The sequence below is a fragment of the Haplochromis burtoni genome, unplaced genomic scaffold (assembly GCF_018398535.1).
Source record: "Haplochromis burtoni strain Fernald_Lab_line unplaced genomic scaffold, NCSU_Asbu1 Contig_338, whole genome shotgun sequence".
Classification (NCBI taxonomy): Eukaryota; Metazoa; Chordata; class Actinopteri; order Cichliformes; family Cichlidae; genus Haplochromis; species Haplochromis burtoni.
Window position 1 is genome coordinate 358400 of NW_024582699.1, and position 25495 is coordinate 383894.

At 41.8% G+C, this 25495-nt stretch overlaps 1 long non-coding RNA gene across 1 annotated transcript; it reads left to right on the forward strand.

Annotated features, from left to right (window-relative positions):
- On the forward strand, positions 1–25495 carry LOC121811806. The gene is made up of 2 exons (XR_006055430.1): positions 1–245; positions 22439–25495. It is a non-coding gene; the product is annotated as an uncharacterized LOC121811806 (long non-coding RNA).

Below are 25495 nucleotides of genomic sequence, written 5' to 3' on the forward strand. Positions count from 1 at the left end.
CCTTTCCTATATCAGAAGCCTTTGATTCTGTCCTGCTTCTCAATTCTTCATGGAACTCCAACATTTCAAAGACTTCTTCTTCTCTCCCCTCCTCCTTCCCAGGCGGAGTGCTGGCCAAGTCTGGGAGAGGGACTGCCCATCAGAGGTTGGCTGCTATCAGCAGGGGGCCGCATGTCTCCAATTCAGGTCAGCCTTGGCTACAGACGGGGACTTAAAAGCAAGCCACAACGCGTCCTGTGATCCCAGTAAGCACGCTTGTTAGTGGAATTGATAACGGACCCATACACCTGGGTCCTCTGAAGTTGGCATGGCATTTTAAAGGGGAAGACAGGGAGCCAGGGCAGCCAGATACCGCATGAAAACGTGTCAAACTGAGGAAAGGAGGGATGGGGGGGAAAGGTCTTTTTGGCATGTGACGAAACAGAATATGTTTGAGGGAGCGACCTAGAACATTGTGGAATAATGTACAAATACAGGGCATATGGCATGGAATCATTCTGAGAATCCGAAATATGTTTTGGCTCTATCGTGTTAGCCCCTGTAATGTTCTTGCACAAAGTTTGAGTCATAAGTAAATGATTACCAAACGTGTGCAGACACATGCTTGAGTCATAATGTTGCATTCTTATATTAAAATGATTTTTTTTTTTTATGAATTGTATATTTAAGCTTCATATTATTCTCATATGTTTCTGCATGTGTGGATTTTGGTGACAGCAGTGCACCTGATACACTACGTGCCACCATTTCCCTTCCAAATAACAGTAATACAAGCGCCATGTTCAGATGCCACATTTATGATAATCAGAGTATAATTCATTTATTGAGTCTACCTTTGCCATGTGTTGACCCCACGGCCATGTTGCCAGCTCACATCTGGCTGCATGGTGCGGCGCTCAGTCCTGGATGGGATTTGCCCCTGGTGATGGGGCATCTGGGAGGCCAGATGAAGCTGAGGCTTGATGAGTGCTTTGTCTATTATGGATATGGGGCTTTATGGAGACATTGACAGCTGCACATTGACAGTCTCCTGAGCAGGAGGCCTACTTCAGCAGTTGTGCTCTTGCTGTTGTCTAGAACAGAGAACAAGTGCAGAGCTTTAAATATTAAATGGATTCTAAGCTTGCTAGCGCAGGTTTTAAGTCAAACCTTCATTTAAAGGGGAGAAGGAGGATGATTTATCTTTGGATTATTAAGCTTAGTTGTGAACTTTTAGATTATTAAAATGTTGAACTTACATATATAAAAATACATCAATTAAAAATATATTTCCACTTAGTCAAACTCCTAATTGTCTGCATGGAAGCTGCAACAACTAGAATCAATGCATGTTTCAAAAAATGATACCAATCAAGCCGTCAAAACGAGGTTGCAACCGAATGAAACTATCAGTGCATCTGTTGTGCGTCCTGGCACTCCTAAGTGATAGGTTGTGGATCGGAGAGGTGGATGGAGAGAGCGGAACGAGGAACTCGAATGAAAGATTATCCAACGACAAGAGACATGTAGCTACAGACCAGGCAAACCGAGCTGACGTTCTCCAACCTTCCCTCCTGCCCGCCATTTGTGAAGGATTTGGGGATTTCATAATTTCCTGTTCTTTCTGAAAGGGGGATGGCAGCACCTGGTCCACACAGCTGTACTTCATTTAGAGAGCAATTTGAAAAGAGCGAGGGGGAGAGGAGAGGAGCGAAGCAGCCTTGTCATTAAGGGCTCCAGAATGGCCTCCGTTTGTTAGACACATGGCACAGAGTTAATGCCGCTGAATGGGGAATAGGCGCTGTTGATGCTGTCACAAATTTCTCATAAGTGCTATGACATCTGAAAAAGCCACTCCAAGAGCAGGGAGGGGGAAATTCAAATTTTCCTTATCAAAGAGGGTTTTTTTGTAGGTAATTGACAGCTGTGGCTAGGATGTAAGCATGTGTTTCTGTCTTTTAAGATGGATATTCTATTTGTGTATCATTTCATCTTTCGTACACCTTGAAGTTTGTTGTGCGTGCAGGTGATGGCGGCGGTGGAGTTTATATCAATGAGCTGACAATGAGAATAATAAGCAGATTGTTGGTAAACTAAGGTGATGCAAAAGGTTTGTTGTGCGGATGCGCAGCTGCCTTGCCTCTTCAGAGTTGATCTAATTGATTTTGACATGCACATGTGCAGGGGGGGAAAAATAGTGAGGCGGGATCAAAGGCAAACGCTTTATTGCCACATCACAGGCCCCTGCTGCATTTTGAATTCTACCAATCTGTCCAAACAGTCAGATAAAATCCTGCGATGAAGAGATGTGCTTCTCTCTTTCTAGTTCACTTGCTCTACCCCTCCTCTTCTCCTCTCTCTCTCTGTCTGTCTACCTTGACTGCTCTTTCTTGCTCTTCCTTTCCTTCAGAGTAATTCCCAAGCGGTAATAAGTGATGCAAAAGTCACCAGGGCACTATGAAAACACTGATCCACAAAGGTAAAAACAGCTTCCACAACAACATGTCAGAGACTTGACAGATGCTGAAAAACTGAAAAACAAAAGATTTAAACAAAATTTAAGTTTGTGAGTTACAGAAACTGCCATGTATGAAACACTTTGCACTACATGGTGCAAAAATGTCAAGAGTGAGATTCCGTTCAGTTGGTGAGGAGCGATGAGTAACAGCAAAAGTTTGTGGAAATCAAGTTTAATTCTCTAAAGCATACTGTCACTACCAGTGACGCCATGGAGCAGCAACTGAACAAATCTGGGAAAGAAAGCCAGAGTTGAATGGCTGGATTGCATGAGTCTTATTCAAAGATAAACAGAATGCTTTGTAAGAAACCAAAAATAGAAAGGACGACAGTCTGAGATTCAACACTTAGTATCATTCTGTTTCTGAAAAATTATTTAAAGCTCACATTTAAGTAGGTCGGCAGCACGCACAATAGAAACCGCCTTCTTTTCACACCCGGCTACCTCACACAGTTTGTTTTTGAGGTGTGTGCATCGCAGCTGTCTTTTCTTTTTTCTGTAGTTAGACATCTAGACCGCTCAGTGAGCAATAGGCCCGTGCTCTGTGCTCACCGTTAATGGGATGTTGGTGTGCAGGGCTGAAAGCATGTGACTGAGTCTGTGGGCAGAGTGTAATAAAAGAACCACAGTTGGACTAACCATGCTGAGCTCAAAAAGCTACATAGGGAAGATGAGAACATGCACACATGCAAAAGTGGTGCACACACACACCTGCCAGGTGTGTGAGGAGGCTGTGTGATACGGAGCCAGGCTCCCACAACCAACCAGTCTCAGAGAGCTGTGCTTCACAAATGAGTCAGAAACAAATCCTGGTAACAAGCACAGCAAGAGAGCAACTGCCTTTAACCCAGCCATCCTCTTCCACAGCAATATAATATATAATACATTTGCTCGCTGAGTTTCACCTCAAGCTGTATTTCTGTTCCAACATTCACTGACACTGACATAACAATGATGGATTCCTCTGCAGGAACTGGAACCAAGAAGCATCCCATACAAAATTCCAACAACTTGATGAGATCTGTATGAAAACTTGCGAGTGGGCTCTGCTGTTTGTCAAGTGTGCCTTTGGCAGGGCAGTGGTGGTAGTGATGGCTGTGGGTGGTGGTGGGGGTGGAGGGGGTCAGAGGGGCTCTTGGCTGCTCTCCTCCCTCCTGTCAGCCCCCTCTCTCGGCCAGGCAGGCAGGCTGTGTTGGGCGGCCCGGCTCCTCGGTAGCAGATGCGAGCCCTCATGTCAGAGGCAGGCAGTGGCCCGACGGAGTGCCGCTCGTGCTCATACCTCATTGAGCCATCTCCCCTAGCAGATGGCGCGCTGCTGCGGGCGCTCCTCTCCCCGATAATTACCAGGCCTCGCCACAGATGGAAATGTCAGTCAGCCTCACAGGTCCTGGTTCCTGCCACTGCCTCCGTCCGCGGCCCCTCTACCTAGGCCGGGCGCTGCCAACACTCACCATGTGTTCTGTGACTGCTGACTAGGCAGGCAACAAAAGAGAAATCCACCCACATGAATATTCATGCAGGGATGTTAGGTGGCTAGCTGTAGACCAGGCTGAGCACTGGCAAATAGTTGGCCAGGTGCAGGTTGTGACACCGATTTCCAACCTTTTTTGTCTTCCACTTCTATAGTGTGTCACCGTTCACGTTTTATAGCACGGTGCCGAGAAGTGTGTCTTGATCAATCTTGTGCGTGCTGGAGAAAGAAAGGTGAAATTGTACATACTGCTTTGTACAGTTGTGGAATGACATATTTAGGAGATTAGGATAACTGTGTTTGCAAAATGGATTAATTCTAGCAGATGCCAGGACTAACCCCCACTTATCTGTGATAAGGTGACCAGATGTCTCAGCTTGGCAAAGGCAACACTCTCCGAGTTTTATTACTCCGCGCCAAAGCATCCCCCGAGAAATTTCTCTGTGCATTCACAGATAATCTACCTTCGCAGAGAACAAGGCGACAGGGTTTTGCCGCTTTGTGTGTTTGTCCATGTAAGAATTTATGTGAACGTGTTGCCTGGTTGTAGAAAGCTCAAGAAGATTAAACTAAAGTAAATACCTTTGTGCCTAAGTGCTAGCATAGTGATGGAAAAGTAAGTAGTGGTTTCCTGAAAATACCACTTTGATATAGATATCGTACAATTAAGTTTCCCAGCAGAAAAAAAAAAACATTAAATGTTAAATCAGCACCGGTCTGTTTATTTCCAAACAGCAATCATACAACTTATATTATGATGTGTGTAGGTTAATGAAACTCAGCTCATGTCCATAAAGGTTGTGGTGTTGATTTGTAAACTATTTCCATTCAGTTTATTTGCATAGTGTTAATGTGCAACAACAGTCGCCTCGAGGCACTTTACATTGGAAGATAAAGACTGTACAATATTAGTAAGAAATCCTAACAATCGGTTAACCTGGTGTGATTTAGCAGTTGGAGAGAGTGGGAAGGAAAAACTCCCTTTTAACAGGAAAAAGCCTCTGGCAGAAACAGGCTGCTGTGACCAGTTGTGGGTGAGGGGAGGGAAAAACCCATTTGAATGTCAGTTGGCTGTCGCTCCATTCCAACTTTACATATTGCTGGCTTCAAATTCAAAATTTTGGGTATATTTTCTCAAAAAAAGTCAAATTTGATTAGGGTTTAAACGATATGCAAATCACTGAATTTAGATACACATTACATGTACATTTTACCCATAATTCCACCTTTTTTTTGAACTAGCTTTGTATATTTCTACTGGGGGTGCTTAAAATTTACAATCACTGATTATAGGTGATGGCTATGATTGGATGTCATAAACAAGGGCATTTTATGGCCCATATGCCTTTTTATACATTGAGATCTGATCATTTCCCTAGTACACAGTCTAGGGTGCACTATCTCACCACAGCACATTTGTAGGTCACAGGAGTGTACAACACAATAAAAACTGCCAGTGGTTAACAGAAAAAAAAAAGAGAAATGAGTCATAGTGAAGGTGCATTTTAGTTGATGCAGAAGTGACATTTTGCTAATTGCAGTGCACCGTTGCTTACAGTTTGAAGCCCCAGCCGCAAAGCCCACTTTGGAGAAGGAGAGGAGGCTGTACTGTTGCAGAGCAATGCAAATAACAAACTTGAAACCCCACTCTGCAGTTGCTTTTAAAGTCACTTTCAATGGCAGCCCGAGGGCCAGAAAAATGGACTATACTTAATTATATCTTACATCTGGCAATTTCAGAATGATAAATTTACCCAGCCATAGAAATGTGTGATTCCTTATTTCATCATATTTACCTTTTTACATAATTTTATTGTTTCTATAGCACCTACTGTCTACCTTTATAAGATAAAGAACTTCGGGGACACTACATTACCCCACTTATCTACCAGACAATGGCACACATGGTGGGCCTCTCTTTAAAAGGCAGTCGTTGAAATAAGAATAACACTCTCCCAAAAGCAAATCTGTCACTTTATATACGAAAAACTGAAGACGCGCATACATACCAACAACTCCAATCAGCGGGAGTTTGGTAAATATCTGCTTTGCAGTGAATTTGTAAAACTTTTGATTGTTTAAACGGTGCAGAAGATCCGCTCTCATCATGGGGATTAATTCGAGCCCAACTTCCAAACCTGCCAAGTCCTTACTCACTGATATCTTGTTAGACAGACTGAGAGAAGAAACTTGGAAGCATATGATGCAACATGAGTGAAATGCAGTCAATGCAGTCAGAATATAAGCAGAGAAGTCCTTCCCTCTACAAGACTGAAAGCTGTCAGCACCGCAACAATTTACTCCCACCTCCACACGGAGCCTGAAACGTAGAAAGGAAGCTTTTGAAATTAAAATCCTATTAGCAGCTAATACAAGGCAAATATGTATAGGCAGGTATTCCTGCATCATCTGTATGCATGATGTTTAGTTATCTCAAATTTAGCAGCCACTTATAAAGCCTTTGTCAAACTGCAAGAGTGGCAGTACTCGATATAACCTCTGATCATATTTAAAAGTGGTCAAATGAGACTCAAGATATCACACCTTTGTGTTGTACAGATGCAGTTCAACAGAATGGCATCAGTCTGCCTCCCTTTTTTCTTTCTTCTTTTTGTCTTGAGCTGACAAAGCTGGCCCCTCATTTCCATTCTGCCCATTATGTAAATGAGGGCGGATCACATATTGGTTCTGATGAGTAAAGCAAGTGCAGAGGCCAGGTCTCCTTTAGGACCAAGTGGAAATTTGCACTTAAAAGCCATTTTGTGTGATAAAACAATGGCCCAGGTGCTGTGCCCTTGACCAAGGGCTTTATCGTCTCCTGTGAGGCAGAAAGTTGGTGTCACACCTGTTTCAGCTCCTTTCTGTGAGCGCCTGGCCCGGCTCATTCTGTCTGGCTGACAATTGAGTACAGATGATGCTGTCAAAATGAATTAAAGGTTTCACTGCTTTCTAACCCCTCCACTTCACTGACTCACAGCAAATTTGTTGCTTGTTCAAAATAAGTGTTATGTGTACATACTGGGCATTGCTGTGACAGGTGTGAAAAAATCACGGGCTGTCTTTTTCTGTGGACGACTGTTTCTGTGAATACCACATTCCCATTTGTTTTATATTCTCAGTTTATACTTCTGCAAAACAAAAGGCCAACAAAGCTGATCAACACTGTTAAATATTCTATATTTTTATAAACTGTTTATTGTTGTCAGGGGACCGTCACATTTGATAGATTAACAACAAAGGCCGTATGTTATTCGTCGCCTGGTAAGATTTTCACTCCTTTGTCCTGTTGGTAGTCAACAAACAAAGCTAGATCATAGAGATTAGCATCCATCACCCAATTCATTTATACAACAAATCACCTCAAACCATATCAAACAACACTGACGTTTGGCATCCAACCAAAGACAAAATCAGCCCTCTGAGGAATTCCCCACATAATCTCGTAGGATTTGAGAGCAAACAACAGAGCTTGCGGTTTTGCCACTTATTTTGCATATACTTACTATGCTATAGTAAGCACAGATTACATTGGATTCATATTCCACATGCTTTGTGCTCATGCTAGATAACATCTAAAATTTAGGATTGCAGAGATAAAGTTTGTGTAGGAAGGCTGGAAATATATTTATGAAGCCACAAATGAGAAAAACCTGAGATGAACAATTATGGTCGGGGGGACTAAATGGTTACTCCTGTTGCCCCGTGGGCGAGCACTAGGTTTTAAATTGATGAGTTGAATTTTGTAGACTGAAAACCAGGTGGGAAACAGTAATGTGGATTTGCTACGAAGACCCAGTGGTCACAAAATCAGTGACTGTAGTGAAGTGCTAGGCTATTAGCTAATGTTAGCAAACATGGTTAGCAAGCCTGGTTAGCATTGCCAATTCACGAACTGACACACATATTTGCTGAAAATACTAGAATTTCAATCAAGAACACTGGCCTTAGCTTGCATGTGACTGATAAATCAGTGTTGAGTAATTGTTAATGTCATATCATAATAATAAGGCAGTAGCTAAATGACTAGCTTAAATTCACAAACAGAGCATGATTTTGGAACACTTATCCTACTAATGGAACAGGTTTGAACTTCAAACCCAAACTTACATAACTTTAGCGTTATTTCTATGGCTAACACTGAATGCCGTTGTAAGCTAAAGAACACTGTGGACACGGCAGTACCCAAAGAATCTACCAGACAGTGGCACAAATTGCTGACCTTTCTGTAAAAAGGGTTCAAACACAAACATCTTGGATTGGCACATAGCAGGACAGATTATTTGATAGATACTCCAAAAAAGCACCAATTTAGGATTGTAGAGATAAAGTTTTTAGTAACATACTTACTAAAATCTGGGGAGCTGCGGCCTAGCAGACACCTGCAAGTCCAACAGCATAAGTCATGCAAGAATGTCACCCTTACCTACAGATGTTATTAAGGGGAATATTTTTAGTGTGATATTAAAATATATATCATTGTCTGCAGTTTGTTATATTTGAAATGCACAGATGGACTAGACAGACTACTTTCAGTCACCAATATGCTAAGCTGCGCTAACTACTCTTTTGGACTTTTTTTTTTTTATGATGCCTTAAAAATGGCTTCTAATGTTAAAAAAAGTCATATTATCAGAATATATTTTGGTTTGACTAAGTTTCTACTGACACTTTCATCAGGTCTAAGTATGTAAAGAGAAGTTAAATAATTTCAGTATATACAGTAAATACAGCTACAAGTTCCCCTTCGGGGTTTGTGCATAATTACGATTTTGTACAAGTTTCATAAGATAAGGAGAAACAATGTTGGTAAAAGAAATAGTTTCAAAATAATCTTTTCTCTAATTGCAAGGGCCAATTATTTTCTTATGATGAAAGTATCCCTTTATCAAGCAGGATCATACTAAGCAATTAACACTGGGTGCAGATAATGAATAAAGCATCTAGAGTTTAAAAGGGAAAAGCTGTTCTGCAGCGCTATGCACATTTGCATTACATTCACATAAATTCCACTTCATTCCAAATATCACATGCACTCCATTTTGCAATCTGCGCTGCACTTAGGGCCCGCTGCTTTCACAACACGTCCTGAAGAGAGAGGGAGTGAGGAACTGTCTGCAAAGGAGGCACTGAGCAAATCGGGGAAAGAAGTACGGAGTAGTTTAGAGCGGGTGTGTTTGAGTGAGAGAAAGTAAGAGTTGGGTGACCTTGTTACCAGTTGGGTTGAGTTGGACAGGCTGGTAGGAGGTTGCTGTCTACGGGGAGGGACAGACAGATGCTCGCTCTTCTCCCTGGGCAAAACATCTCGCCTGGTGCAGGCAGCACACAATCTGGCCCGGGCAGCTGTAACCCTAATGATCACTGGTGGCACTGCACCTGACCAACCGACCAGCTCAATACTCATTCAGCCCTCCCTTTCCTTTCCCTCCACTCCCCAGCCCTCCATCTCCTCTTTGACCTCCAATGCCTCCAAACTCTGAGTAGAAACTAGCTGTGCTCTCAAAGCATAGAGAAAGGAGGGAGGTGGGGCTCAAATACAAGGGTGGTTTAAAGCAGACAGGAGGATAGTTAAGAGAAGGGGATGCTATGCAAGTGATGGGGAAGAAAGATGCTTATAAGAAGAGAAATAAGTGACTGAGACATGCTTAGTATGTAAGAATGTAAATAATAACACAGGAAACAGAATACAGAGTGATCCATAAAAAATAAACGAAGTTGAATGGATGCAGGGATGGTGGATATTTAGACAGGAGGGCAATGAGAAGCTCTCATGCTTCTCTACTGCAATGACTGCTTATCGGATCTCACACACACTGCTCTCTGGTGAGGGCTTGAATTCACGGGGTTTTGATTAGATGCCCGAAAATGTGAACTGAATGTATATGTGTGTGTATATTAATGGAGGATTTAGATTAATATCAGTACATTCACCAATGTTCAATACATTTTTGTAAAAAATAGAAACACAACAGACTTTACCAAGAGTAAATATGGAGGGCATATTTCCACCATTGCCCTAGTGTCTATAAAGTTGACCAATAATTAATAAAAAATAAAAAGTAAAGCCAACTAATAACTTATTAGCAAACTAATGCCGTAGTATAGAAAACTTTGGATAATCAATTACATTTAAAAAGGAAATCAGGAAATTGCATCATAAAAGGCACCCAGATTACACTCTCTGGGTATCTTCTTCCTTACTGAGACTATTTATTTTTAAAAACAATATTTTGCTCAACTAAAGTGATCATAGTGATTTTCTTACCTAAATGAAAAAAGCACTTTGTAATTTCCCTTTCATTCACCCATTTTTCTTTAGCAATTTTTTTTTCATATTTGAGAGGAATTAGGGTTTTACCAAACATGTTTTTGTTCCGTGTGTGAATTATGAGTTGTAAGACTCCTAATCCATATTAATCAAAGCTGAGCCGTTGTTTTCTCTAGCACACGCGATGCACGCACGCACACAGGCGCACAGAGACACGCAGACATTACATAAAAAGGTCATTCATAAAAACCTCCCGTGGTAAACATTTTAATCCCAATTAATCGCTAATTCAGCTCATCACTCCATCCGTTCACTTCCGTGAGACGGGCCGATCTGGATCCGCGCGGGTGACAGAAAGCTCATCTGCTTCTCGAGCATCAAACATGATGAAAAGAGAAAGAGATTTTTTTTTTTTCTGGTCAAGTGTTAACTTTCAAAAGGGGGTGCTAGTTAGCTTCATTTGGCTCCTCTGCCTGTTGTGCTCTGAAAGAGTTAGAGCCCTTGTTAGACTAAATTAAAGAGGATAATGTGCCACAATAGAGAAAGCAAACTATTCAGGAGTAAAAATCTAAAAACAATCACTTGAAGTAAAATAATCTTAATTTAATCTTCAATCAGCATAATAAATATTTCTTGAAATCTGCCTTTTTTTCGATGTTGTTGCTTAGTCCGTCTTAATGTTTTGCTCTTGACTGTTCTGTCCGGTGACACGGCACATTAAAGTATATGCGTGCATGTTTCTGTTAACAGAGATCGAAAAAGCAAGATCTAGATGTCAGAGAAGGAGAGAATAGAGAGCGAGCATCTGTGAGTGAGAGAGGAAACGGAGTGAGAGCTCGAAAGTGCAAGGAGAGGATTGTGGTAGTGTGTTTGGAGATCGGCCTGGGCCAAGAATGTGTCCGTGACTGCTGCTCTGTGTATCTGCCTTGCCTGGGTGACACCGGTGACACAGACATTTCCCAGCAGCCTCCTCGCAGTACTGAGCCACCGCTGATCTTCCGGGAGCCAATCAGCACACACACACACACACACACACACACACATGCACACACCATCAAACACTATCTCTATGTCTTTCCCCTCTCTAGGCCGGGCAACAGGCTCTGTGTTAGCCTAAGCAGACCAGGACTGTCAGAACCATATGACCCCGGCAGGGCTGCTCAAACGGTGCTGCTGCTCTTTAATTATACTACATCAGTCACAAGATTCCTCGTGATAACAGTGCGTTTCAGCTGCCTCACTAGGAACTATTATCTACACATGAGCTTGATTTGATGATTTTTGGGGTGTGTGCCGCTCTTGTGCAGTTGGACAGATGAATGGACAGAAAGACAGACAGGCTCTGAACCACTTTAAAACCCAACAGCCAGCATCTGGAGAGTTCACATCCTCCTCCAGCAGCCCAGCTGTCTATCTGCCATGTTTTCTTTATCAGCCCTCATCATCCGGCAGCCCTACACATGACCAAATTAGTCCCAGTATCAGCCGTTATCTGGCCGTGGATGGCCAGCCTGCCTGAGCAGAATCACTCTTTTTCCAGCCTTCTGCTACACTTGCTGATCCAGACTGAGGAAATCCAGGCTACAAATCCTGGGTTTGAGCCTCAACAGACTCCACAGTGCTCCGGCACAAAGAAAAGGGCCTTGCTTCCTTTTAAGGTGGGCTGGCCTTGCTTTGGTTTATAAATATGTGAGATATAAATTATATATTTATATACCAAGCACAGGTCCATCGGTTCCCTGAGGTAACATGAAAAGCACTGGGAAGGTGGAAGAAAAATAATAAATGAGATTGCTAGGCTATAGACCTGCAGATCTTTGCTTACTTTAGTTTCTGCTGGCAGCAGATGTACGTCGACCTTGTAACTTTGAATTTCTGCAATGGCTGTGCTCAGTGGACGCCCTGGCAGAGTGCTCTCTCCTGCATAAGCATAGCTGAGGGAAGATTAGAGTTTGCACTTGGCTGGTATTACCACATGAGTCACTCATGCCCTGCATGTGACGTCTTAAGTAAGTTTCAAGTAGCAAACTCAAAGTAGAAGATTAGCCAATGTCATATGTATTCATCTTAATTCATGTAGTATTTTTCTTCTTGGAACGTTGAGTATTGCAGTCCCATGACCTTAGGTGCACTGGAGATTAGTTTCCATTTCAAAACCACTTTCTGAAAAACTTCTCATGCTTAATTAGAGGAGCTGGTAGTCATTTCTGGGGGAAAAAGTACAGATAAAAGAGTCAATGAAAAATTCATATAAAGCATTCCTGCTGTTTCTTTTACATGATATTTGGGGTAGAAAAAAAAGCTTAACTGTAGTTCAAAGAACATGTAAACACGAGTACACAGCATTTCATGCATAGTTCCAAACACATGCAAATGCATACGTACACACAAGATGCTACAGAGGCCCAATGGAGATAGGGAGAGTGTATGTCAGGGGGACAGGATGGATGCAAAGAGGTGCCAAAGACCACAGCACACTGTCTGTGCCAAGCAGAACTGAGCGCCCACTGCCATCCAAACATAAATAAAGTGCTTTTGGCTCCCTGCAGCCACCAGTGTGTGCCGTGCATCCGCCAAGCATGTTTTTTCTAACAAAGTTAAAAACAGGACAAATTTGATGCAATCACTTGCTGGAAATAAATATGTGGCATGTCTTGGACAGATAGGGTGTGAATCAGATGGTTGGTCAGTTATTAAGTTTCATAACATAACTTCAGGATAGATTTCCTCTTCAGACTTTTAGAGCATCGAAGGGAAAAAGACACAAATTGGGCACGCGGCACAAGTTTCTTCCCTGTTTACTTTCTTTGCAGCTATGCAAGATGCCAAGCGGAGTTGCACATATTGAACCATATGAAGTTACTGATCCTCGTCACTGCTGCTATCTACTCTTTTAATTATCTCAGTATTAGGTAAGAATGGCCTTTTTCATGCAAGATATAAAATGCAAATTGTTGTTAGATGATTTCATTTGTGCATCAGATAAGAATGTGTGGGTGCATGTGTGTGTGTGTGTGTGTGTGTGCATCCGTACTGATGTTCCTGTTCCAAATAGCCTCAGGCTTAATTCCCACTCTTCACCCTGGTAGCAGTGCTGACTGATTAAGGCCCTGATCTCCACTGCTTCTTGAACAACAGTCACACCAATGATACTGCCCTGGCCCGTGACTCTTGGGTGGTTAAAAAGGCATTTTGCCATAGCAACACAGCACTTCTTCTGCCAAGAATTTGACCTGCTGGTAACATGACCCGCCAAATTGTCTCTATCTATGTTTTCTCTCTCTCTCACTCTTTTCTTTTTTACTCCTGACGTCTCTCTGCCACATTGTCTCCTCACCTAACTTTGGTCTCACACAGTTCCCCGCATATAGACTAGGGTAAAAAGCCTATAAGCCCCAGCTTTACTACATACCCTGCTGGGTTACTATTGACTTTAATACCTTATGATCAAAGTTTTAAATCCGAGAGTGGGGGGAATAAGCTGGAGAAATCCATAGTGGCAAATCACCTCCACTAACACTCACATGCCAAATTGCAATAACTTTCAGTCCATATCCGTGAGCCTGTGCCATATATGGAGTGTACATTACGATTTGAAAAGTGCCAATTAGCATATGCTAAGAATGTCTGAATCAAACACTTCTTGGCTCATATTTTCAAACTGGGAAAGATGCAGACTTGTGTAAAGTCTGTGCAATCGTATTAAATCCTCTGTGTGATATATCCCAGCTTTAACCGGACCACCAAGGCCTATAGACTGGGTTTTAGGTGACACATACTGCTTTAGTGAAATGTATCTCCTCCATCACCGGCACTGGAAGGCGCTGATTGGCTGACTGGCTGGCTAGCTGGCTGGCTGGCTGACCAGCTAAGTGAAACCCTGGCCTGTGATCGCTCTGATGTGGGGATTTTCTTCCGGCACCAGTCACTCAGCTCCATTCCAGAGAAGTGACTCCAACAGGAAGTAACACATTAACAGAACAATCAGTTTCCTTGTTAGGGAGCTTTATGCCGCTAAAGCCTGCTATTAACACCACTGGGAGATCTGGTCAACTGATAAGATGCCAGATGAAAGAAACAGAAGGCTGTGCAGGTTACATGGCTGCATTTATTTGTGTCCTTTGGGTAGAATATGCTTAAAGTGCTTTTGAGTGTTCTGAAAGGAGATATTGTCAAAACAGCACCTTCATGCGACTGCACACTATGCCACACTTGTTCAAAATGTTTGCTTTTACAACGTAAGCCTTCTTTCTTATTGTTACTTAACAAAGATTTCTCATTGCGTTTATCATATCTGTATTAAGTTAGCCCGGATTCAAAATTCAAGTCATAAAGCTGAACGGATAAAGTCATAATAAGAATCAATTCAATTAATTTAAGACAAAAATATATGGAGAAACCTGACCTCATATAACTACCTGCTGAATCTGTCTCTTGATGATGTTATGTGATCGGCATTACATTCAAACTATATAAATTCTATGCGGAAAGCTGTTATGGCTAAAATGAATGCATGCAATCACTAATCAAACCACAAACTCAAAAAGAAACAATGAGATGCAAATCTTCCCAAGCTGCTAACTGAGAGCTATAGAAGGCTGATTCAGTGTTGGGCAGACTGGTAATGGCTCTTTTGAGATAACATTGTTCACATCAGATAACATTCATACAGATTTGCAGAACTCCCACAACTCTTTGAAATTCCAATCTAATGTGCTGTTGATTTGTTAAATATTTATTGTTGAGACAACTATTCAAAATATTCAGCCTGGTATCAGCTGTGAGGGTGCTGTATATGTTGGGAAATTATGGGACTTTTTTACCGCAGGAGGACACAACACAAGATTAAAGTTAATAATTCTAATAATTATTGTTGCTATTGTTATCGCACAGTTTCTCTCCTGCCCTCTTCCCATCGCCTCTCTTTTCTCTCCAGACTCTCCTCCCTTTGGGAGGCAGGGGAAACACAGTCATATGTGTGGCAGGTGGACTTCCTGTCTTTGTAATTAGAACCAAATTAGGTTAAACTGCAGTTCTTCCCTCAGCCCACAGTCCATGGAGAGCCTCTGCCCCTGCACCTCCAGGCACACAGAATTAGCTGGGCCACATACTGGGAGCCTAATGGACAACCGTGTACACCATGGCTGCTGCTCATGAGCTAGATAACACCTCACACCTGCACATATCACACATCTCATGCTCTCTCATCATTAAACATCGCATTATATAGCTCCTGATTGTTTACACGGTAGGGCTGCTGCTGCTGCTGTTGTGCTTTTTGCAGGTGGGGTTGGGATGTGAATAAAGCTGGGGTCCTATTGGTGTGAGATGGAGTCTTTATTTTGGGTGTGAGCAGAGCTCTAATTGAAGACTGATGGATTTACATTAATTTCCTCCCCACACCTGCCTCCTTTATCTGCTCTCAGATAGCACGGGAGCGATGGGTCTGCTGGCCAGCCTGCCAGCCTTTCTATTATGAATAATGGGCAGAGCTGAGCGCATGCCTCTCTTCAACGTACACAACCACACAGAACACTATTATTCAGTGCAGTTGGTAGCACAGTAGCAAATGTACCTGAGAAACTGTGAAATCCAGCCTGTTTGAGCTGCCAATAATAAAAAAAAACAGCAAAACAGGGAAGAGGACAGGTGCAGCTCCTCTCCTGCTGTTGTCTGTGTACATTCCACACAGCTCTGACTGGTCAACAAAATGAGCAGCTTTTTCAAGCGACAACATGGAAGACAATAGCAACCACAATAAGTTTGTCCATGTTTGGCAGTAATCCATATTTTAAAAATGGAATAATAAACCACAACAGTCTTTTAGAGCTCTAGTTTCAGCAGAAGTTTTAACATTCACCTGAGGCGAGCAATAAATAGCATCCCTTATCTGTTTTTTTAGTGTTGGAGGGGATATCTGACCTAACATGGAATCTGAAGGCTGGGAGGCCAGGGGCTAATGGCGAAGGGCTGTGAGCTGTCATATGTGACTGACAGAGCTAACTGCTCCACAGAGATGACAGAAAAGAAGCGAAGGAGGAGCTGGGAAGACAAAGCTTCATATGGGAAGTCAGAAAAGGGAGGGTGAGGGTGAGGGCGAAGCAGGAGGTTAAGGGGTGGAGGCGGTAGGAAAAAGAAATGATGGAAAAAAAGAGGAGCATAATGTCTCCACCAATGGTTCAGGGCAGATCCAGCCAGCTGGAGAATAACTGCTGAGCTGGGGAAGTGAGAGGAGAACAGACTCACATGATTGACTTGTCATTGATCATAATCTTAACTGCATGCATCCAAATCCTCTGGGTGTAATTTGTCCACTTGACACGTGTGTGTGTGTGTGTGTGTGTGTGTGTGTCTGAGAGAGAGTGTGCCCATGTATGCACGTGTGCCTTTTGTGTACATGTATAGTATTCATGTATATTACAAAATGTTAAAGCAAACCTTAAGACAAATGGCAGAAGAGTTTGAGCTTAGCGGTAAAGCCATGTCTGCTTCCTTAAAGGCCTTACTTATGATGAACCTATGTGTAAACGGAGGATACTTTCATAACAATGGTATATAAATGCAGCCAAATCAATTATTTCAATTGTTTGGTATATCAGATATTCTGGGAATGTCTGAGAAATTTTCACAGTTCTCCTGTGGATTCAGGCTGCTTTCTATAGCTTCTGTCTGTTTCATGTAATCCCAGAAGGACAATAATGTTGCCCCACATCTGTGGTTTGGCTCATCATTCCTCCTGTTGAAGAGGATCATTCTTTATGACTCTGGCTGTATATTTGAGGTCACTGTCATGTATCAGAATAAAAATCGTACAGATGAGATGCCTCTCTGATGGTATTAGATTACTGACATGAATGTAATCTAAAATTCCTAAGCAATACTGTCTAAACATTAAAAGGTTTTGAATGGTAGCTTAGCATATTTTGTGCTCCTCAACTAAACAACAAAGTACACCAACCATGTTTTTGACAATGTCTTCATAAGTGCTGTAAACACATAGTGGACATAAAGGAGTGCTGAAAGGCAAAAAATCATGAATCACATAGGCTGAAAGACTAGCAATTGCCTAGCAACCACTCCCCAACCACTTGTAACCACTGGTTGCTAGGGAAAAATGTGTATTTCCCCACCAGTTGGTGAATGGTTTGGGGAATTTGCTTGCTGTTGCTAGGTAAAATCAGCTGTAATTGGAAAGCAGTACCAAAAGGTACTCCACCAAAAACCTCAGAGGATCACTGACCAGTCTCTAGACCTGTGTGAATGTGGACCTAGAAGCTTCTGTTATCACACTTTGCACTCATTAGGTTAACATTAACATTTTTGTCAGTTTACTGCCTGCCTTGGAAAACTGTTCAAAAATTTGAAACTAATCTATCAACAGGATCAGAAAATATGACGACATGATTGTCATGAAGCGATTATTTCAACTCGACTACAAACATTGGATCTGTTTTGCAGCAAACTTGAAACCATAGCTGACTCACTGTTTCCCCACAGATAAGCACTGCTAAACAGATGCCACTGTATATGTGGAAACTCATTATTATTATTATTATTTTTATTGGTGAAGGTGACAAGACCAGCTGTGATCAATTATAGGCAATTTCTCCTCCTAACCTGCCCATCAAAAAATCCTGAAAAGCTATTAAAGATGACTTTCCCAAATGTTTACTGACTATCACACATGTCCAGCAAAGGAACACATAGAGAAAGATATTCTTTGAAGTGAATCATGCTGGTTATGCGGTATCATATGAAGGTCACATCACTAGCTGTAGTCCATGACGATAGTGTCGGAGCCCATGCCTCGCCAACACCAAGCCCAGTGTTTGTGTGATTCACACGAGAGGCAGCTGAATATATTGTTCAGTTATTTAATTATTATTAGAAATCATTTAAAGGAAGGGCAAGTGGATTTTTCGCATGCCTGCATAATCAGATTTAAAATGAAAAATTGACAGATATTTTGAAACAAAAATATCTGAAAACCATTACTCTTTAGATACCAAGACCAAAAAATAAAAACAAAATAAAGGATCAGTGGGGGCATCAGTGGAAATTACAGGGAATTCTGGGCATTTCCACTGGATAATGGGTTTTATGAGTAAGGGAACCCACTGATTTAGTCTTGTTCCGAAGTACTGTATGTTTATATTAACTGACCGAAAGTGACCAGAAAAATGATCTCACTCCCTCACTCAAACACACACACACAGGGTATCCAGTCATTCCCATGTGTCTTCTTCTATTAAGGAGGGATTGATGTGTTGTTAAACAGCAATCTGACAGTGAGAAACTGACCTTTCTTTTATGCTTTCCTTTAGCATTTGCACAAATGGTATTTTCATGTTCATGGCCCTGGTGAGCATTAACACAAAGGCCAACAACTGGAGGAATATCGTCGATGCCAATGGAACCGCTGTGTTACGAGAAGGAAAAAAATATGCACCGTGATCTATTGTACACACTTGGATTGCTGCCATTAAATCATTAATAAAAACAGAGGACACCATCTGTAGCTTTTCACAAATATGTAGATAGCATTTAGTTTGTTAAAGAAGGTCTGTCTTCTGTGTGTATGTGTCTGTACATCTGGATGTGAAGTCATGTGTGCTGTGGTCATAGTGGGTGATGTTTCTGTGTTTTAGTAACCCTAGGGAGCTCGGCTGTAGGACAGCAGGAGGGTCTAAAAACCACTGGCCGGTCATGAGACCTTTGACACTCAACAACCGTAGATTCTGGAAAACAGAAGGAAAAATAAGGAAAAGTTGTGTGTATAAATGATGGCACAGTGTTACGAATAGCTCTGAAAACTAAAATCAGAGTAATTTTGCTTTTTTCATCCAGTCATTTTAATATTGTAACAATAAACACCTTTATTTTACTAGACTGGAAGAAGAAAGAGACGCATAACCGGGCCAAATTCAATCAAGAATGATAAGTTGTAGTGTGGGTCAACTGACCTCACAGGCGCATAAACTGCCTGAGAGTGAGTTCAATGGAGAGTAGCGTTGTGTGAAGAAAGACATGCATGCACACATGTAGGTAAGTCACTGGGGGTAGAGCGGTAAAAAGGGAGAATAGGAGAGAGAGAGTTCATATGCGTCAGCTGCCCGAGAGAAGCAGGAAACAGGACAAGGTTAATGTTCTATGACAGACAGAAGCCAGCAACTCTCTTTAATGTTGCTCCCATTAGGGCGCTCTCGGTGCTTGCATCCCACTCTAGCATCCTTTAGAAGACGCCTCTGCCAACAACTGGTGGGAGAGCAGCAGCGTGCCAGCTGCCAAACATGACATTTGCTGGCTAGGCCACTGAACCCCAGCGGGTGACATCTGCAGAGCAGCCTTTCATCCCCACACCGGGTACCTGTGTGGCCCCCAGCCCCTGAGAGCCAGGATGAATGCGCTCACTCTTTCTCCCAGCTGGGTTCCTCATAGCCACAGGGCCACAGCTTTGACACACATTCACACAGACAGAAATACAGCGCACGCGCACACACACGCACAGTTGTGTAAGTACATGTTCATACACCCACACACAATCAAACACACACTCATAAACTTACACAAAAGCGCGCCACCTCTACCTCACAAACACCTCCACACAACAAACAGCTTCCAGCGTCAACATCTGCAGCTCTGGGGGTTGCTTTTGTTTCCCCATGTCGTTTCATCATCAGGGGCTGGCAGTCAAGTTGTGCTGCTATTGTTGTTATTTCAACCGCAGACCCTGCTGCAACTGGCAACTAGGGATGCCATCTAATCCTCACTAGACGTTGATCAAATATGCAAACGCAAGCTGGGGCTGGAGTGGGTGAACAACAAAAAAAATAATACAAACAAAGTGAAGAAGAGACACAAATGCAGAGGAAGAGCTGGTAAAGAGGTTATGTAGGAAAATGGCACAAGTCTGATGATGGAGGGAGACACTAACCGGAGTAACACAGGCTCCCATTAAATAAATAAATAAGCTGGAAATATAAATCTGGCTTGTACAAATGTGAGATACAGACTACAGATGTACTTTACCTTGTGGCTCATCTTAATGATGTATAAATCTGCTGTTTTGCAGCTCAACAAGGTTTGAGTTATGGACATATAAAGCTGATACATTTAACACGCTCGTGCAAAAACATCTGCAATCTGTTGGTCATTAAAATACAATGCTACTGTTGTTTTTCCCACATCCTAATCGTGCATCTAACAAAACAGTAATACCCTACTTTTCGTGTACCCATTCCTGCACGGTGCGATGATACAGCTGATGGTCAGGACTCGTAACTCACTAAAGTGTCTACTTCTTCATCACCAGTGCCAAAGTGTTTTTCCTTCTCCTCTCTATCTCTTTAATCAGCCTTGATCTTTGACCACTTGTTGTTATGAGTGGTTCTGTGTAGGGGTTCTGCTCCCGGCTGACATCCCATTAGCCCCACATTAGGAAATTCTAATCACTGTGCCACCGGGACACTGGGACTCACAGCTCCTATTTCACTTAACCTCCAGCAGGAGAGATCAGACTCAGCGTCTCAATGTTTGTCCCTAATTACCTCCCTACAGTGAGCTGCCACACACAATTTAATCCAATTTTCATCCCCTCTCATCTTTAACATCTCGCAAAGCAGTCACACACCCATGCAGTGGTTTATATCTACAATCCATATGCTTCCCACTGGTATTGTAATCACATGTTGGATCTGCTTAATTCTATCAATCCATGTCTTGACACCTGTCACTTTTGCTTTTGTTTTGGGTATTAGGTTGCTCGCATTTTAGTTTGCAAATGGACCACAGTTCTAAAAAAAAAAAAAGACTGCACTGCAGCAGCCAGCTCTGCAAATGTCAATAATACCTGATTTATATTTTGAGTGCAGCTTTCCTACTGATTCCTGACCCCAACTGCACTGTTCAAAGCTTGCTGTGAACTACTACAGTCAGGAACCACTAATTCTTAATCAGAATATGTCTTTTAACTAAAACAAATCTGTTGGACATTTTTATCCTATCAAAATTAGTAAAATCCTGTCTAAATGTAGGGGATAAAAACAATTTACCCAATTCGTTACTCCTAAAATGAAATGCTATTTCATTTCATCCTTACTAGCTGGATGTCTCAAAAATACTCTAAAAAGCCTTCAACTGAGCTAAATGCTATTCAATTAAATCAGTTTTATTTATATAGTGCCAAATCACATCAACATTCGCCTCAAAGTGCTTTACATTAAAGGTAAAGACCCTACAATAATGCAGTAGAAGTACAGGTAATAGACAGAAATGTTACCCAGATTAATTTTTCTTCTTTGACCCACGTAAAATCCAGAATATGATTAAAATAGTTTGCACACCCAAAAAAAGCATTTATAGCCACACATTTAAGGCATTGCATAACCCCAAAAGCAAGATTTGCTCTCAAAATCCACGTTCACTTGTTTGTGTTTGAGAGGCAGACGGCCTCGCTGCTTCTAAGAACGTGCTTTTTGATAAAGCTTATAGTTAACGTTGGGTATATCTGAACCACCCTTGATTCTGCAGCTATAGCTTTGGGCTTCTGGGGTAATTCTCACAGTGTGCACTGCTCCTCTACTTCCTCTCTTTCAGTCCACACACATTTATATAAGCCAGCATTTCATCTTATTCATTTTGTGTCTTCTCTTTCCTGCAGTTTTTGCTTCATCCATTCTGTCCTCTTTTTTTTTTTTTTTTTTTTAACCATATATCCTTTGTGCAGGCACTTGTGGTTCAAGACTTTGTCTATTATATTGCCCACTTCTTGTTTTTAATCTGTGCTCCTCTCTTCAGTCTTTACTCTCCTCTAACCCCAACTGGCTGAGGCAGATGGCTGCCCTCACTGAGGCTGGTTCTGCCAGAGGTTTGTCTCATGGTAAAGGGGAGTTTTTCCTCCCCACTGTCAGCAAGTGATTGCTTAAAGGGAATTGTTGTGTTTCTGTATATATTATAAGTTCTTAACCTTAATGAGTAAAATGCCCCTGAGACGACTTGCATTGTGATTTGAATTGGATTGAATAAAATTAATTCTTCAGTTTTGGGCATCCACAAATCGAAAGAATAAACATATAGTCTCAGGGCTGGTTCCTGGCTCACACATACAAGCCTTCTCATAATGGCTGACATACTCAGACTGCAATGTTTCTAATGCATCTTCGAATGAGAACCCATTCTTACTTTTCAATCTTACTACTTCATACAGATAAGATGCAACAAAATAAACCAGCACTTGGCAAGTGGAACACCTGGACACTCAACACCCCACCCACACAGCTAAAGGTGACTCTGCACTTTTTCATGAATTTCTCATTTGATATCAAATAAGCTGCACGGATACAATGGAGCATGCTTATAAAAATTAGTTTGCATCAAGACCATTCTTGCACAGTTTCTCAAAACAACAACAACAACAACAACAAAAAAACCCAGATGCAACTAAAGGTTTTTAAGTACAATTTGACTTTTGCATCTCTTTGTTATATTTCTTGGATCCTGTGTCATTTCCTTAGAATCACCCTCTAAATCTGTTCACTGTTCACCTGTCTGGCATTGTGACATAAAACAGAGGTTCTCTGATTAAAAAACACTCCAATGAGCAGCACAGAAGGATTAATAATTAGCCAATCGTTCTGTTCTGCTTTTAAAACCCTTGACGAACCAATATATTGGCATGGCTAGAGATCAGTGTTGGCTTAATATGACATTAATATAAGTGGGAATGTTGGTCTCTCCTGATTTATTAGGAAAAATTGAATCCCCTTCAGTAATTGATTAGAGTGGATGCAACATGAAAACTGAGGAGTTGACATATTCAGTATGTCTGATATCAAGCTAGGTAATACGTAATCAAAGCTAAGTCTCACATGCAGGAGAAAACAGGGACCAGTGATCAGCTTGAAATCAAATGACTTTATTTATTTAAGGGTAAACCTCCCCAGATTGAGGCAGTTGATTTTGTAAAATAAAGACAAGGGTCTACATGAGGGAGGCGCTCTGAAAACATTAGTCAAACATCCCCAATGTGAGTAGGAATCAAGCATTTGTTTATCTGCATAATTATGGATAAATTATGCAGATAAACAACGTGGAACGATTCTCTTGCTATTGGCTAAACCTGCCACTTTAAGGAACCTGCATGTGGTGTAGTTCCCTTGTTGTGGGAAGTTTGCAAAGAGAGTGCGTGTAAGCAGCGATCGCCAGTTGAAAGTCCATCTCTCAGCTACTGTAATCATACAGTGTCTGTTATACATAGGAGATAAATAACTGAATTGTGTTCCCTGCTCTGTAAGAATGCAGCATTACATCGGTCTCCCTGGTTTCCTCCCCACTCACCGCTGCAAAGTTGTTCCAAACAGTAGGTTACCAATTAATGAGCCAGGTGACAGGAAAGTAACACCAGCATTTTTACGTTTCGAAGAATCATTAAAAAGTTAAATTTTACCTCTGTGTGAAAGAACTAACAGCCAAGGCAAACTACTCATAGTGATCCATGAATTTCATTTGATGTTCTTTCCAGTGAGTCAAAATGAGGCTAAAATAGCTTAACTTGAAAAGATAAACATGTGTGTTATGTGGCTCATTATTCAGCTAAATCCATATGTTTAAAAAAAAGGGAGCGCATATTCAAAGTGTCTCCCTGAAAGGCTGAAATCTGATTTGACTGACAAAATTCTGAATGAGTGGAATCCCTAGACGATGTAAATTTTCCAATTTTTTCCACATGCAGATGTCTTCTGCTAAACTAGATTGTGAGTTTTTCTCTGTGTGTTTGTTTGCGTCCCCGCCAGCCTGATTAAGAGCAGACATGCTTGAGCGCATATGTTTCTATATTTGCATGTTTACGTCTTGGTGTGTGTGTGTGTGTGTGTGCATGTGTGTGTGTGTGCATGAACGGTTTAAAACCTGTGATGGCATCCCTATGTGTTATCCTGTGTAACACAGTCTTGGTCCTCATTATCATTTCTCCCTGGGCCTGTTCTGGTGTTCAGAGCCCCACCAGAGGGGCCTTTGGCTCGGTGGGAGAGGTGTTGGAGGCGGCCTGGCCCCGCTGTGCTCCTTCCTTCCCCCTCCGCAGGGTGCCAGGCACAGCGTGTACCACTGGCAAGCCAAGCCTGACAATGAGGCTGCCTGCACAGCCAACGCCATGTTTGAACAGGGCAGGGGGTTGCCACGTCATGCTGAACACACACTTGCAGGAAGGCCTGCTTGAACACACAAATACACAAATACACATCTCCACAAGGCAGACTCCTGGTGGGTTCAACACATGTTTGGAAGATGCTACAGTGGTGAAGGCGAGTGTGTGGAGTGAGTTTGTGCAGGAGATAAACATCACAGACACTTTAAAAACTGTAGGTTCTATTGAGATTAAATGGAAGAATTTTGCTGACTTGTTTGGCTTTATGGCAGATTTAGAATAAAATATGAGGCAAACAAAATCCACATTATATGCAATAAAGGGTTAAATTTATATTTTTTTGAAAGTTTGAAATAAAAAGTGACTGCAGTTCAGTGTTTTACTAACTTCACTCTGTCATCCTTGATGCAGTAATTCAGTCTCCTCCTCCCCCTGACTTCATAGTTTCAGCATATTGCGTGTTCCACATTAAGTTTTGATTCAGTCATATGTTCAGCTCTCAGGTGTGCTTCTGAACCATGAAATATTAAATGTGTGAATTCAAGGAGATGTCACATTCTGTGTTTCATTCATTATGTACACCTACACTACTTTGTTGACTCTTTGAATTCTAATAGGTATGGATAGGAAGTAATGCAATCGTTATGTTGGCATTACAACTTGTGCTCAGCATCTGTTTAGTTTGTAAACTTTTTCGCAGTTATTTTTTCAGTTGTTGTCTAGACGAAAACGAAAATCTGGTGAATGTTAAAATGTTAAAAGAGCATTAGGAAGGCATCCTAAAAATGTAGCTGTGTGAATATTGGCTTGAAATGTGTTAACATGTGAGCGAGTGTGTATCTATGTGTGAATGTGTTTACACGACCTCCTCCTTCTCTGCTCTTCTCTCTCTAAGTGTCACATCTCTTCTCGAAGCCGTCCGTGGGAGTCAATCCCACTCAGTCCCAAATAAAGTAGGGCCACTGGTAGATATTAAACAGTGATACATGCACAGGCAAGGGCGTAACTGTTCTGAAACCAAGACAAAATCCACGATGCAAATGTCTGTGGTCTCCAGTGTCGCACACCCACCAATATAAGCATATCCAGACACATACAGATCACTGTAGACGTACATGTATG